Source organism: Natrix helvetica, assembly GCF_964273705.1.
Source record: "Natrix helvetica genome assembly, chromosome: 12".
In the NCBI taxonomy this organism is placed as follows: Eukaryota; Metazoa; Chordata; class Lepidosauria; order Squamata; family Natricidae; genus Natrix; species Natrix helvetica.
This window is the reverse complement of record NC_138556.1, coordinates 11,375,478-11,389,967: the sequence shown is the minus strand read 5'-3', so window position 1 is coordinate 11,389,967 and position 14,490 is coordinate 11,375,478. Positions and strand designations below refer to the sequence as shown.

At 44.8% G+C, this 14,490-nt stretch overlaps 1 long non-coding RNA gene across 1 annotated transcript in view; it reads right to left on the bottom strand.

Annotated features, from left to right (window-relative positions):
* LOC309398350 overlaps positions 1 to 6,790 on the bottom strand; it is a 53,529-nt gene extending 46,739 nt beyond the window's left edge. The window contains exon 1 of the long non-coding RNA XR_014176393.1: positions 6,698 to 6,790. This is a non-coding gene — a long non-coding RNA (uncharacterized lncRNA). The remainder of the gene's footprint in view (positions 1 to 6,697) is intronic.
* Positions 6,791 to 14,490: the final 7,700 nt, after the last annotated feature.

The window sequence follows — 14,490 nt, the reverse complement described above, 5'->3', positions numbered from 1 at the left end:
ATGGATGGTTTGTAAATCAATTTCCATAGAATGAAAAAAAAAAATTGCCTCTTTTTTTTTTAAAAAAAATGCAAGATAAACTTTTGGGCACCTTTGCCACTTCAGATTAGGGAAGTGAAAAAATACTATATTTTAACACATTGTCTTCCCAGTAATAAGAAGAAAATCCCTTGCATTTAGTAAAATAGCATGTCAAGGGGACGACTGCACCTTATTTTCCCCAAATGTGCAAGTTTTCGACACACAACAGCAAAGGATAAGAGTGTATTTGTCTCCAAAGAGAGGCAAGGAGTGAACTTTCCAACTTTATAATGCCCACTTTAAATGAGAAAGATTACACCTTTAAAAAGTCTGCTACTGTTTCATATTTGGTTGTAAACAGATCCATTGATAAGGCTCAGGATTAAGGGACCTTAGTCATTGGACCTTGGTGGATGGACAGGGCTACTTGGGTTCCAATTTCATCTAAGTTAAATGACTGTCCACCCCATTGTGAACAAGAATCTTAGTCCCAAAGGGGCTTTTCCACTCTCCCAAAAAAGACAAATGTATTTTCTTGTTTTTTCCCCCTTGAAGACGTTTCGCTTCTCATCCAAGGAGCTACTTCACTCAAGAACGGAAAAAGCTTCTTGGATGAGAAGCGAAACCTCTTCAAGGAAAAAAATGAAAAAGTCATCTTTTTTATTTTTTAAAGCACCTTTGGGACAACTGTGACCTCGATGACTGAGAATCTTCACAGACATCAAAAAACTTAACAGTTGGAGTGCTTTTTTTCCAAAACTGATTATCTTTCCACTGATTCTAGATCCTTCCTTCCTGCCTTCCTTCCTGCCTTCCTCTCTTTCTCTTTTGTTCATTCTTTATTTTTCTTTCTTTCTTTCTCTCTCTCCCTCCTCCCTCCTCTTCCTTTTTATGTGTTTTCCCCCTAAGCCCTCTTTGCAAGAAAATGAATCAGATGTGACATGTTAGGAAGGTGGTTGAGTTTTACTTCAGAGCCAGAAAGTGCTTGGCCTGTACCTGCTTTCCCCCACCCATCCGTTTTGGATTTCACTTCTTATGGACTAAAAGTGTAGAGGAATTTGGGACTTAATGGTCAGCAGGTTCCCATACCCTCCCTTCCTTGTTGCATCCTGGTGTTGCAATCCAATAGATGCTTCAAAAACCTTGGCTCAATGGATTGGCCCTGGGAGGACTGCAAGCAGATGGCTATTCAACCGAGGTAGAATATCTGGTTGATAAAACTGATCAATTGAAATCACAAAACAACAAGGCAAAGAATCACCCTAAACAAAGGATCCGGCGGGGCAAGAATGCACCCAGGCAATGTTAGAGCGTGCCCAGTAAGAAGGTCATAGAAAATCAGTTTTATCAGGCAAAAAGGAAAAGGAATGAGATTCAACTGGCCCCCCCAAAGTAGAAGCCATAGAGTTTTCCCAGATATTTAATTCAGTCCCTTTTTTTAAAGTCAAATGCAATTAATTGCGATCATACGTGGCCCCATTTCAATGCATTCCTGCATCCTAACCTGCCTGGCCAACATTGACAGAAAGCTTTGTGCAAAGCAATAGGATACAAATGGAAAAGGAAGTGGAAGAAATTGTTTTGAAGTTGCCTTAGAATATAATGAATCTGGAGAGATTCCATGGAAAAACTACAATCAATTGGTTTGCTTAAACGTTGAGTTATTGACTAAAGCACCTTATAAATTTGGTCTAGCACATGAATCCAGCCAGTAAGTGGGGGCAGCTGTGCTGGCAACCAGAGGAATCCTCAAATTTATAGTAGGGCAAGACCTTGAGTTTGGCCAACCGAAAAAATCAACCCTAGTCTGACGAAGACCTTTGCGGAGCTCTTGACTTTGCGGGTCGAGATTTTGAGTTGTCTCCTTTAAGTCCAGTAGGGCAGGTCAAAGAGAAGTTGTGGTAGGAAGGAAACACACGGATGCCTCTTGCTCCAACATAATTTAAAATCTGCCAGCAAGGAGTCCTACTCCCTTGCCCAGGTATAAGAAGCTGCCATAAACTGAGGGCATGTTTTAATCCCTTGGGCAGAACTTCTAGTTTGTTTTGCAAGTTGGAATACTTCATCCATCCAGGTTTTTTGGGATGGGTGAGCAGTGTCTTCAAGTCAGCCTTGACTCCCAGAGAGTGCCTTGGACAAGCCCTTGCAGTTTTTTTGGCTAGATTTTGGGAGAGATTTGCCCGTGTCTTTCTTTTCCCTAGAGGTCTAAGAGAAAGTGGCTGGCATAAGGTCACCCATCTGGCTTTGCATCTAAGGCAGGACTAAGACTCATTGCCTCCCAGTTTCTAGTTTGATGCCTTAACCATGACACCAGACTGACTTTCCTGGCTAATCATTGGTGTATTTGGATAAAGAAATGCTCGTTTTTAATGGTTGTGCCCTCCTTCCTCCGTTTTGGAGAGTGCATGAATTCACTTCAGGATCTGGGTTGCTTTAGCAGTGAGCTAGATTTCTGAAATAATATCCTGACCCAAGGCACCACTGATTTTGTCAAGTGCTAAAGTTATGCACTAATATTATATGCAATGTCTACACTTAAAATGAAGTGGCTGTGTGTTCATATGAATAAAGCCATCATATGATTTATTTAGTACACATGGAATTTGAACAATATAGTAAATAATTATCTATATAGCGATGGTTTATCGGCTGATTGTATAACTGAGCTTATAGAATGTGCAAAGGCATTTTTAAAAAGAAACATGCTTTGCAAACTGTAGAGGTTGCATTATTCAACCTGTCAAATCAAAATCTAATAAATGACAGCAGGATTCACTGTGATGTGTGAATGCCGGGCACATTCTACTGAATCTATTACATTCTACTTAATCTATTAACCAGAGTTCCAGGAACCACTGGAAGATGATTGCAGTAAGAATATAGACCAACATGGCTTTGAGTTCTTTGGAGACTGCACCCTTGGCTTGTGAGTTAGTGATGGGAACACAGGTTTAGATTAAGAACCTTGGGTTTATCGTGTTGTATGAAGTCATGCAATGCTTCTGGAAGCTAACCAGATCTTTGTTTCCCTTCGCCCAGTGTTGCTGTTATTGCTTTGAATGGCGACGGTGTTCATATTGGGGAAGAATTTTAGGGGCGTGTGAATTTCTCCAATCCAAACGATCATATTAATTCAAAAGGCATTGATTTGGATCATAACGAACCCCTTGTTACATGAATGTTGTTGTGTAAAACATGCCTGATTTGGTCCTGATAAAATTAGAAAGTCAATTGAATTCGGAGATTTCGCGAAATCTCCTGAATCCATCAAATATTCGCCAAATAACGGGGTGACTTTTATTCTTAAACAGGCAAGTCGCAGGGGCCCTTGCATATCAATTAGAAACCTTCTCAGGGCTTAATAGAAAACTGGAGATGCACAAACTGAGCCTCCATTATTTCCCCCACCCCACCCCCAACATCCCTAAGTGGAGCCCTCTGTACCCTGCAAACCAGGTGAAACCTAACAGTAACATGTGAGAGAAGTGAAAATGTATCATATTTACCGCAGGAGAGTAATTAAGCTGTTTTTGATTTGTGGCCCCTTCATAGGTTACTGCCTTGTCATGGCGAAAGGGCTTGAGTAGCTCAACGTGCAGGGCCACCCAAGACAGACAGGTCATAGGAGAGAGCTCTTCCACTGCAGAAGGAAATGACAACCCACTCCAGTATCTTTGCCATGAAAGCCCCATGGACAGTACCAAAAGGCAAAAAGGCCTAGAGGAACATTGTCCATGGAGTCATGATGGGTCAGACATGACTTCACAACTACCAACAACAACAACAATGTATTTCCAACTAAAGAAAATGCGGTCAGATGTAGGCTTCGATTTGGCCACTTTTGACCCTCTTTCATGTCCCACTTCTTGGACTTCACTCAGTGTTCTAGGAAAAGTTGTGCCTTCTGGAATAGGTCCTGATGTACAATTTACTGGTCATGACTAGATGTTCTCCAGATGAGCTCCAATTCCACTAGTCTCCACCCACATTGATTGATGCTAAGGATTTTGAGAGCTGGGACCCACAACTTTTTGCAGGCACCATCAGGTTTCCCAAACATTTGATTTAAGCTAGCATCTTTTCCAACCTTTCCTGGAGATGGGATCCAGAATCATCTTCATGAAAGGAAGAACAGAATAACAGAGTTGGAAGGGACCTTGGAGGTCTTCTAGTCCAACCCCATGCTTAGGCAGGAAACTCTACACCACTTCAGACAAATGGTTATCCAATCTCCTCTTTAAAACTTCCAGTGTTGGAGCATTCACAACTTCTGGAGGCAAGTTGTTCCACAGGTTAATTGTTCTAACTGTCAGGAAATTTCTCCTTAGTTGTAGGATGCTTCTCTTCTTGATTAGTTTCCACCCATTGCTTCTTATGTTACACTAAGGTACTTTGGAGTTTAGATTGACTCCCTCTTCTTTGTGGTAGCCCCTGAGATTTTAGAACATTGCTATCATGTCTCCCCTAGTCCTTCTTTTCATCAAACTAGACATACCCAATTCCAGTAACCATTCTTCATGGATCCCCTTCCCTCTACTTTGTGAAGAAAGCTGACTTTTACTTTGAACTGTATCCAAAAAATTGTTAAATGCTTTTGAGAAATGGCATTGATTACTATCCAAGGTCTCAACTCTCTCCTTACAAAGAGACCTCTTCCTAAATGTTCCTACAACTTAAGGCATCACAAATGTCTCTTTCTTAGGTTTGTTTCCCCTTGGTAGAGATCATTTTCTCTTTGTCCCTTTTCACTATGGAATTTGGGGTGAATTTATCTTTGAAGTGCCTTTCATAGACAGGTAGTTTTCTGCCTTTAGTTAGAATAGAATAGAATAGAATAGAATAGAATAGAATAGAGGAGAGGAGAGGAGAAGAGAAGAGAAGAGAAGAGAAGAGAAGAGAAGAGAAGAGAAGAGAAGAGAAGAGAATTCTTTATTGGCCAAGTGTGATTGGACTCACAAGGAATTTGTCTTTGGTACATATGCTCTTAGTGTACATAAAAATACAAGATACATTCGTCAAGAATCATAAGGTGCAACACTTAATGATAGTCATAGGGTACAAATAAGCAATCAAATCATACTAGGAAACAATCAGTATAAACGTAAGGATACAAGCAACAAACAGTCCTGTAGTCATAAGTGGGAGGAGATGGGGGATAGGAACGATGAGAAGACTAATAGTAATAGTAATGCAGCCTTAGTGAATAGCTTGAGAGTGTTGAGGGAATTATTTGTTTAGCAGAGTGATGGCATTTGGGAAAAACCTGTCCTTGCGTCTAGTTGTTCTAGTGTGCAGTGCTCTATAGCCTCATTTTGAGGGTAGGAGTTGAAACAATTTATGTCCAGGATGCGAGGGGTCTATAAATATTTCTCTTGTAAGCAGGGAGAAAGATCCGAGATTTCACTGGCAAGATCATGCTGACCAGTGATTCAATGGTGGTGTCCTTACAGCATAAAAGCCAACTGCCAGGTGAGGGGACAGTGAATTGTGGGGTTCAGTTAGGACTCCTGTTGGTGGAGGCAGTCTGTTTTCATCACAGGTGCTGGGAAAATCAAGCCGTGGTTATAATCCTTCATGACACCCTGATTTTAAATGTATGTACATGCCTTACTGCATGCTGTTGGCTATTTAATTTGAAGTTAAAGTCAATCCTCCCCTCATTTTAACCAACTGTCCATACCTTTTACACAATGTGTATTAAGGTCGGAGGAAAGGTAGATTAACAGGAGGATGTTACCTCTTTTCATCCATTGCTTCTCCCCCCCCCCCCCTGTATCTTAGAAGCTGGCTGGAGCGACCCTCTCGGTGTGCAGAACCGTGGCTTGCTAACAAGTTACTGCTGGCTGGTTTGGCCTGTAACACCAGCTCATAAACCATGATTTGACAAGCTGCAACATCTGGGTTCAACCAGCACACCATAATGAAATGGGACGATGCGTAAGTTGGAAGCATGAATCCAACAAGAATTTTTTTCTCTCTCTCTCTAGCTCGTCCTTTTCCCCCCCTCTCTGATTAGTTTCTGTGTTTACAGATCCTAAGGGGTTCAAGACAAGAAGATATCCCTGGCCTTCTGCTTTCAGATATGAATTAGGAAGGAGGGAGGGAGACAGAAAACCAGCAGAAAAGAAAAGGAAGAGAGGGACATTATCAATGTGTCTCAACATCATGGAAGAATTGAATAAAAGAAACAAAACCCAGAGAAAGGTAACTGCACACACACAATGCACAAACACACACACACACACATGTATGTATGTATATGTATGTACGTATGTATATACACACATATACATACATGCATACACACACACACACACACACACACACAATGTGTTAAGTGTGTAGAGATTCATTTTCCCCACCTCTCCTGCCCTTCTTTCCATAATACACTATCTATCACTTCATTTATTTACCTGCCATTTACTTAATTAAATCAGTTCTCTATTCAGACAATAGAGGATAACACAACCCCAGGAGTTGGGCCTTTATAAGCTAAAATGCGGTTGACAAGTTGCCACCTTTCCTTGATCTTTCACCCGGGGACACAAAGAGATAAATATAAGGGGTGCACCTTCCACAAGCTGGAAACCTGGGTTAGGGGGGAAAAAAACCCGGAAAAACATCCAACCAATCAAGAATTAAGAAAAGCATATAGGTATACATTTATCCTTCTTACCTGGGTGCAGTTCTCTTAGGAAACCCCCAACCTTTTCTCTTTCTCTAAATTTCCTGGGCCTATTTCAAAAGTTTGAGAGAGAGTGAGAGAGAGAGTTACCTTTTGTGGTTAGTCTCTTTCTCTCTTTTTTTTTAATTGGAGGGGAGACCCTCTCTATGTGGCAAAGCCCTCCCCGACACCGAAGAAGCTGGAGAACGGGGCGCTGCTGCCCCATCCATTCTCCCACCCTGCAGAGCTCCATTCCCCCCCCCCCCCCGGCCCGGGCAAGAGATATTTGGAGATATACAAAATATGTGTAGAAAGAGAGAGAGAAGGAGGGGGGGAAGAGGGGAGGGGGGTAATTGGAGTGCTTAGAGAACCAACAAACCGGAGCTGCGAAGGTCTTTGCAGCCCCCCAGCATTTGAGCAGTTCCAAGGGAAGAAAAGAGGAAGGGAAGGGGAAGGGGAGGGCGGTGGATAGCTAGGAAGCTGAGCTGGGGGGATGGCGGAGTGCTGGTGCTTCGGGCTGGATAAAGAGTGATTGTCCAAGGGAGGAACAAAAACGCTCACCGGCTGGGAAGGCGGGCGAGTCCCGTGGCCGAGAGAGCCGGTTAACTGAACTTGAACTTGGAGGGGAAAACTTCGGGGCTGAGAAATCGGGGCGGCCTGTCTGAGGCTGGGAAGGGTGTGTGCGTGTCCCTATTTTTCTCAGGACCTCCGTCCCTGCACGGAATACCAAATGAGGCTAACCCTCTGTCCGCCCACCCTTTCAAAGCAGAGCTGGTGGGGAGAAGGAGGGGAGCCGTGCACACCCAAACACTGATGCGATTCAGCCTCTTCGAGGTTGGGGAGGGGGCGTCTCTCTCTCTCTCTCTTCCCCCCCTCCTCTCCCTTAAAGTACAGTTAATTGAGCCTGGGGGCACAACCTCCAGCGCCCCTCCCTCCAACGGCATTGCAATTAAACCCCTGATTTATTCAAACCCCGTCCCCACCCTTTCATCCTCCATACAATGCCAGCTCACTTTTCTCATGCACGGCTCTAATTATTGATTCCCGCAGAAGACGCCCCCCTTGCTAAAAAGGAAAAAAAGAGGGAGGGTTTTTTTTGGGGGGGGGGGAATAAAGGCTGAATAACCAGCCAAAGAAAATGAAAGGGGGCCTTAGAGAGAAATAGATGAGGCCGCTTTCTCTCTCTCTGTACCAACCCCCCCACCGGGAGGAGGGAGGAAGGCATTTTAGAAGCACGTGCAGATTTGCCCCCCTCCTGCTTCCTATGGCCACACCCCGCCGGGTTTGAATTTAATTTCCCACTGCAAAAGCAAACGGGCGTTGTCGGCGCCTCCGGGAGGAAGGAAAGGCCCTTAACATCGTGTGTGTGTGTGTAATTTTCACTGACGCTCACAATATTGTTTCCTGCGCCACTGACTTCAAACCACCACTACCGTCCCCAAATCACCATCACCTCCTCAAGGAAACGGAAATACGTGAATTGATAATAGAATAAGGTTGGGGAGAGTGATGGCCTTGCTCCCATTCAATCAACCCTGATTCCATCCCCAGGAGAAGGTAGGGGAACCCCTGAATTGGGCCTGGATACAGAGCTCCTAATGGGAAGGGCATGGTTTGAATACCCCTTTCAATCATCTGCTGCTTCCAACCTGTCTTTTTCAACTTTGCTCTGATTTATTGATTTGTAAAATTGATTGGCCACCATCCACTTGATCAGACTCTACCCCGAATTAAAGAATTATAGGGTCATAAAAGGAAGTTTTGTTGGCTGCCCAATTCTAGGTAGCTTACAATCATTATATGTATATATAGTTGGTAGGGATTTTAATTCTATCTATCTAGCTAGCTATCTCAGATATTACATATAGGATATACTGTAGATAGGTAGGTAGGTAGGTAGGTAGGTAGGTAGGTAGGTAGGTAGGTAGGTAGATAGATAGATAGATTGATAGATAGATAATAGATAGATGATAGATATTACATATATGATATAGATAGATAGAAGATAGATGATAGATAGAAATGATAGATAGATAGATATTACATATATGATATAGATAGATAGAAAATAGATAGATAGATAGACAGACAGACAGACAGACAGACAGACAGACAGATATAGATGGATGGATAGATAGATAGATGATAGATAGATAAATAGATAGATAGATAGATAGATAGATAGATAGATAGATAGATAGATAGATGATAGATAGATAGATGATAGACAGACAGATAGATAGATGATAGATAGATAGATAGATAGATAGATAGATAGATAGATAGATAGATAGATAGATAGATAGATAGATGATAGATGATAGATAGATAGATGATAGATAGATAGATAGATAGATAGATAGATAGATGATAGATAGATAGATAGATAGATAGATGATAGATAGATAGATAGATAGATAGATAGATAGATAGATAGATAGATAGATGGATGATAGATAGATAGATAATACCAAATGCTATAATTCAATTACAGATGGGGATGGTGCGGGCAGAATGAGGAAGGAATGGGATCTGTTGAGGACCTCTGCATAATGTTGGGAAAAGTCTAATTAGATGAAGCCAAGCAAAACAAGCCTAGAGCTTCTCCTTTTTAAGGTAAGACTGAAGCTGGCCGTGATCTGAAGTCCCCAATGGGTTATGCCTAGTCCACTGAACAATGGGCTAGCTTTCATGCACAAGAAACCTTTGGATGCTGAAAATATGCATCTGAAGACTGGGTTCCTTCCAAGGAAGTGTGCCCCAACCTCAGCCACACATCACAAAGTGAGGAACCCTTGGTACTAATGGGCTTTCCTAGCTTGGTAATAGAAGATCCAGAAGAGACACAAGCAAGAACTCAATAGTACAGTTCCCTATAGGGCTGCCCTGCTTGTACAATTTTGAAGGACCTTCCTTGCCCCAAGCTGAGGTTCCTTGCTTTGCTTCCAGCTGTCAGCAGTTCAACCATCTTCTCCTGTCTATAGGAGAGATCCTATCTGAACATCTATTTTCCCAGTTGCAATGTATGGCTGTGAAAGTTGGACCGTAAGGAAGGCTGAGCACCAAAGAATTGAGGCCTTTGAACTCTGGTGCTGGAGAAGATTCCTGCGAGTCCCTTGGACTGCAAGGCGATCCAACCGGTCAGTCCTAGAGGAGATCAAACCTGACTGCTCTTTAGAAGGCCAGATCCTGAAGAGGAAACTCAAATACTTTGGTCACCTAAGGAAGGACTCAATGGAGAAGAGCCGAATGCTGGGGGAGGGCAAAAGAAGAAGGGGACGGCAGAGAATGAAGTGGCTGGATAGAGTCACCGAAGCAGTAGGCATGAGCTTAAATGGACTCCAGAGGATGGTAGAGGACAGGAAGGCCTGGAGGAATGTTGTCCATGGGGTTATGATAGGTCAGACACAACTCCCAACTAACAACAACAACATCTGAACACATTCACCATTTGTGCTTACACCAGAGTTCATGGAGATAGTTTTGCCCTTGCTTGTTATGCTAAATGATGATGTTACAGAGACTCCTGGGTTTTACTAGGTAGGTGGTTAAGACACCCAGCAAACTCAAATCACAACTTCTCAAGATCAGAAACTGGACAGAGGCAGCCAATAAGCTTTTAACTCAGCTAAATCAGGTGTAATGAGCCCAGGCGTTTGGAAGGAAACCCCTGCTCATACAGAATAATTCCCTGGCAAGCATCCTGCACAGCTTTACCTCTGGAGCTGGCATTTTCAGATACCATCCCACTTCAGACCTTTTAGCCTAGCAGCCCTCCTGATTTATTTGATTAGGGCTTGGGGTGTCCTGGGAACTCCAAGAATTGGGAACATCCCATAAAATATACTCAGGTTCATCAAGGGCAAACCTTCGGTGCCAAAAAAGCACGCAACGGTTGGAGAGTGTGGCATCTTTTCGGATGCTGGCAGCATTTAGAAGTCCATCTTGCCTTCCTGCCTCACAGCAGTTATCTAATGAGCAGATATTTAGGATGAGGTGAGAGTTAATCCCCTGGGGTGAGAGAGACAAGATCTATCTTCCTTCCTTCCTTCTCTCTCATTGTTCCCTCCCTCCTTCCTTCCATCCTTCCTTCCCTCCTTCCTTCTCCCTTGCTCCTTCCTTCCTTCTGCCTCCCTCCCTCCCATCTTTTCCCCATCCTTCTCTCCTTCCCTCTTTTCTTCCTTTCTTCCCTCCTTCCTTCCCTCACTCCCTTATCCCTCCATCCTTCCTTCCCCCTCCCTCCCTCTCATTGTTCCCTCCCTCCTTCCATCCTTCTCCTCATTCCTTCCTTCCTTCTCCCTCCCTCCACCCTTCCTTCCCTTCTCTCTCCCCCCCCCTTCTTTCTTCTTTCTCTCCTTCCTTCTCCCCCCTTCCCTCCATCCTTCCTTCTCCCTCCCTCCCACTCCCTTCCTTCCTTCCTTCTTCCCTCTCTCCCCCTAAAAAACTTACACATATCCATGGGCACATTTCTCTCATTCGTTAATTGCGGCAACTACCTTTTCGGATTTGGGGGGGGGGGTGTTAAGGAGAGGAAGGCATTTCCCTCCTCTCGCTCCCCTGCCAGCCCCCACCCCCACCCCCAGGCCCTATTGGAGTTGGCACTGGGTAAGAAGCGGGCCAGGGAGCGATTCGGAGCGGCTGGCCGAGCGCTCAGGACCCCTGCCCGCATTCCTTCAGGGGAAGGGGGAAAGGGGGGGCGGGAGTAGCGGAGGCCTTTCTCACCCTCCGCGGGGCCTGGCTGGATTCTCGGCACGTCCCTGTCTCTTCCAGCGCTCCGGCTATTCAGCCTGTAATTGAAGGCCAATGGCAGCTGGCGATGAGGTCAGTGGCGCCGGCGTTTCTCACACATTTTTCATGCAAATCCTTCCGACACTAAACAAATTTGAATAAACCCCCATTGTGCAGGGCCTTCTATGGGCTTCGCGCTCCCGCCCCCCTCCCCCCCAAATAAAGTTCCATGGGTCCCTCTCGCCCTTTCTCTCAACAAACTCCCCCAGCCCAGGGCGGAGAGAGAGAGGAGGGGGCCAAGAGAGGGGTTCAGTTTGCCTCCCTCCCCACCAATCTCCCCTCCCCACCCGTAAAGGAAAAGGGGAGAGAAATAAATTAGGACCCACCAAAGAAGAGAAAACGGGCCAGTCTGGGGCAGATCTAAAACTGTCCCAAAGGCGGGGGGGGGAGGGAATGGAGGAAGCCCCGCTAGGAGGGAAGGCGGTTGAGCTATCAATACTAAGAAAAAGAGCTAAATGGTCCCAAGTGAGACGGTGAAGTGCCTGTATTGGGAAGAAAGGGTTTTCCAAGGGTGAGGGGGGGTAGGTGTTGTGAAAGGCACACAAAGGCTCCCGTCTTGCTCTGCCTCCCCCGCCCCCCACCCCACCCCCAAGTTTACATGTGCTACGTACGGGTCCATCGGTGTCTCTCTAGAAGTCAGCTTCATTCAGTTTAATGGGATTGCCCCATCGGGGCTTCCCCCCACCCACCCAAAAAGTTATTTCATCCATTGGCAGACCTACACAACCTAAAGTATCTCTTCCCCACCCCGAACAGTGGTCTGTTTGTTACCTTGCTTTGTGTCAAAACTTTCTGCTTTTTTAGGGCTTAAAGTGGCCCAAAATCTTTAATGCATGTGCACACACACTGGGGGGGGGGAGGGGCAGGAGGAGGGAGGGAGGGAGGGAGAGAGGAAGGAGAGAGGAAGAGAGGAGAGAGGGGAAAGAGATAGAGGAGGGTTGGACAGAGGGAGAAAAAAGAGAAAGAGGAGAGGGGGAGAGAGGGAGAAGGAGGGAGAGAGAAGAGGGAGAGAGAGAGAGAGGAGAGGGAGAGAGAGAGAGAGGAGAGGGAGAGAGAGAGAGTGCTAAGATTATTATTATCAGCTCATCTCCAAAGGCCAAGCTTAAAAAAATAATGGCAGTTTAAAAAAAATAATGTAACACAAAGTGTGCAGTTCACGTGTTAATACACTCATTTTCACCTAGAAATTAAAATAAATTAAATTATGCTGCTGAAATGAACCTGTAGTGTTATCAGATGAGAAGTTTGAGTGGGTCAGTTTTGTAGAGAATCACATAAGCCCTCCCAAGCCCTCCGGAACAATAGAGGGAAAGAAAAAGGGAAATGAAACATTGCCAATCGAAGCAGTACAGGTAATCCTCCAGTTACGACCATTCGTTGAGCGACTGTTTGAAGTTACGACACCACTGACAAAAGTGGCCCAGGACGATTTCTCACACTTAACGACCGACCGCTGCAGTGTCCCAAAATGAAACCTGATGGTGCTGCCTCAATCATTCTCCTGGGATGCCCCATAACCAATTCCAGATATCCTCCATCTATATTGAAGACCTAGTAACAGTAACAGAGTTGGAAGGGACTTTGGAGGTCATCTAGTCCAACCCCCTGCTCACACAGGAGACCTGTACTAGGGATTCCAGCTGCCGACAGCCAACAGCCACAGCTGCCACTTGCTCATTGAACAAAAGCTGAGAATCCAGGAAGACCCTTAAAGTGTGCGTCACTTCAGACTGGCAAAGTACAACCCCATCCGGGATCCAAACTCACAAATCACCAGGTCTTGGGGTGGAGAGAGACCCAAAGCCCTTCCATCTCCCCAGGGTAAGACTGCTATCACGTTATTATTTTATTAACTCATATCATCGTGGGCATAGTTTTGCTGATCGAAGAAACAGAGACAGAGAGACAGAGACAGAGAACAGCAGAGATTCTGTGTTATTTTAAGGATTAATCCACGTGTGATTCTCATGCATCTGATGAAGTGGACTCTAATGTGTTGTGGCATGTGGCATAATAAATGTATTAATCTCTACCAGAATATCTTGAGATATCCCCTCCCCCCGAAGTAATTCTTTCAGCACTGGGTTAAGGAACAGCTCCAGAGTCAATTTAATCTTAACTTGGGTTAAGCTAAGAATAGTGGGGAAGTTGATTTGGTTTCCTTGACAACACTATGAAAGTGGTTTTACCATGTCCATCTCCTGAAAAGTCTTTTCGGATTTCTAATCCAGTTTACATCTGTGGAGCTTCTTAGGGATGTTCCATACAAGCATTGTCTAGAGCCGTGATGGCGAAACCTATGGCACGCGTGCCTGAAGTGGAACACGGAGCCATGTTGCCTGGCATGCGTGGCATTGCCCATTCCTCTTCCGGATTTCTGGTGTGCATTTGCATATGATGATCAGCTGGCCTTCGTGGGTGTGGCAGTGCCAGAAACTGGAAGAACTGGTCTTCGGTTTTCCGGCGTCAGCATGAGGGCTGCCCAGCTGATTGTAACATGCATGCGTGCCCCAGTTACCAGAAGATTAGCTGGACAGCATGCATGTACACGCCGGAAACTGGAAGTTCATTTTCCGGCATGTGCATGCCTCTTGGGCAGCTCCTCTTCCGGGTTGTGGCCCACATGCTCCCTTTTCGGCCCTTGGTACCCAAAAGGTTTGCCGTGACTGATCTAGAGCCATTACTTAGATTCCAAACCTAGAGAAGATAATGAGCAATTCAAAATTAAGATGTCTCTCTTAGAACTTAGCAGACTTCCCACCCACTCACCCACATTTCAGATTCAGGACAAGTGAATGAATATCCCTTCATCCAAAAAAACCAAAAAAAAAAGCCCTGATAATTATATTTAAAAAATTCTTGCACCTGGAAGATAAAGCATCCTTTGAGTGAAGCTCACTTCCTGATGATTTCATGGCCAATTCCATTTGTTCCCTTGGCAACAATATGGTAGGTAGTACGGCTGCCTACTACTCGGTTTTCTTTTCCCTTTTTCCAGCCGCACTTACAGCTTGGTT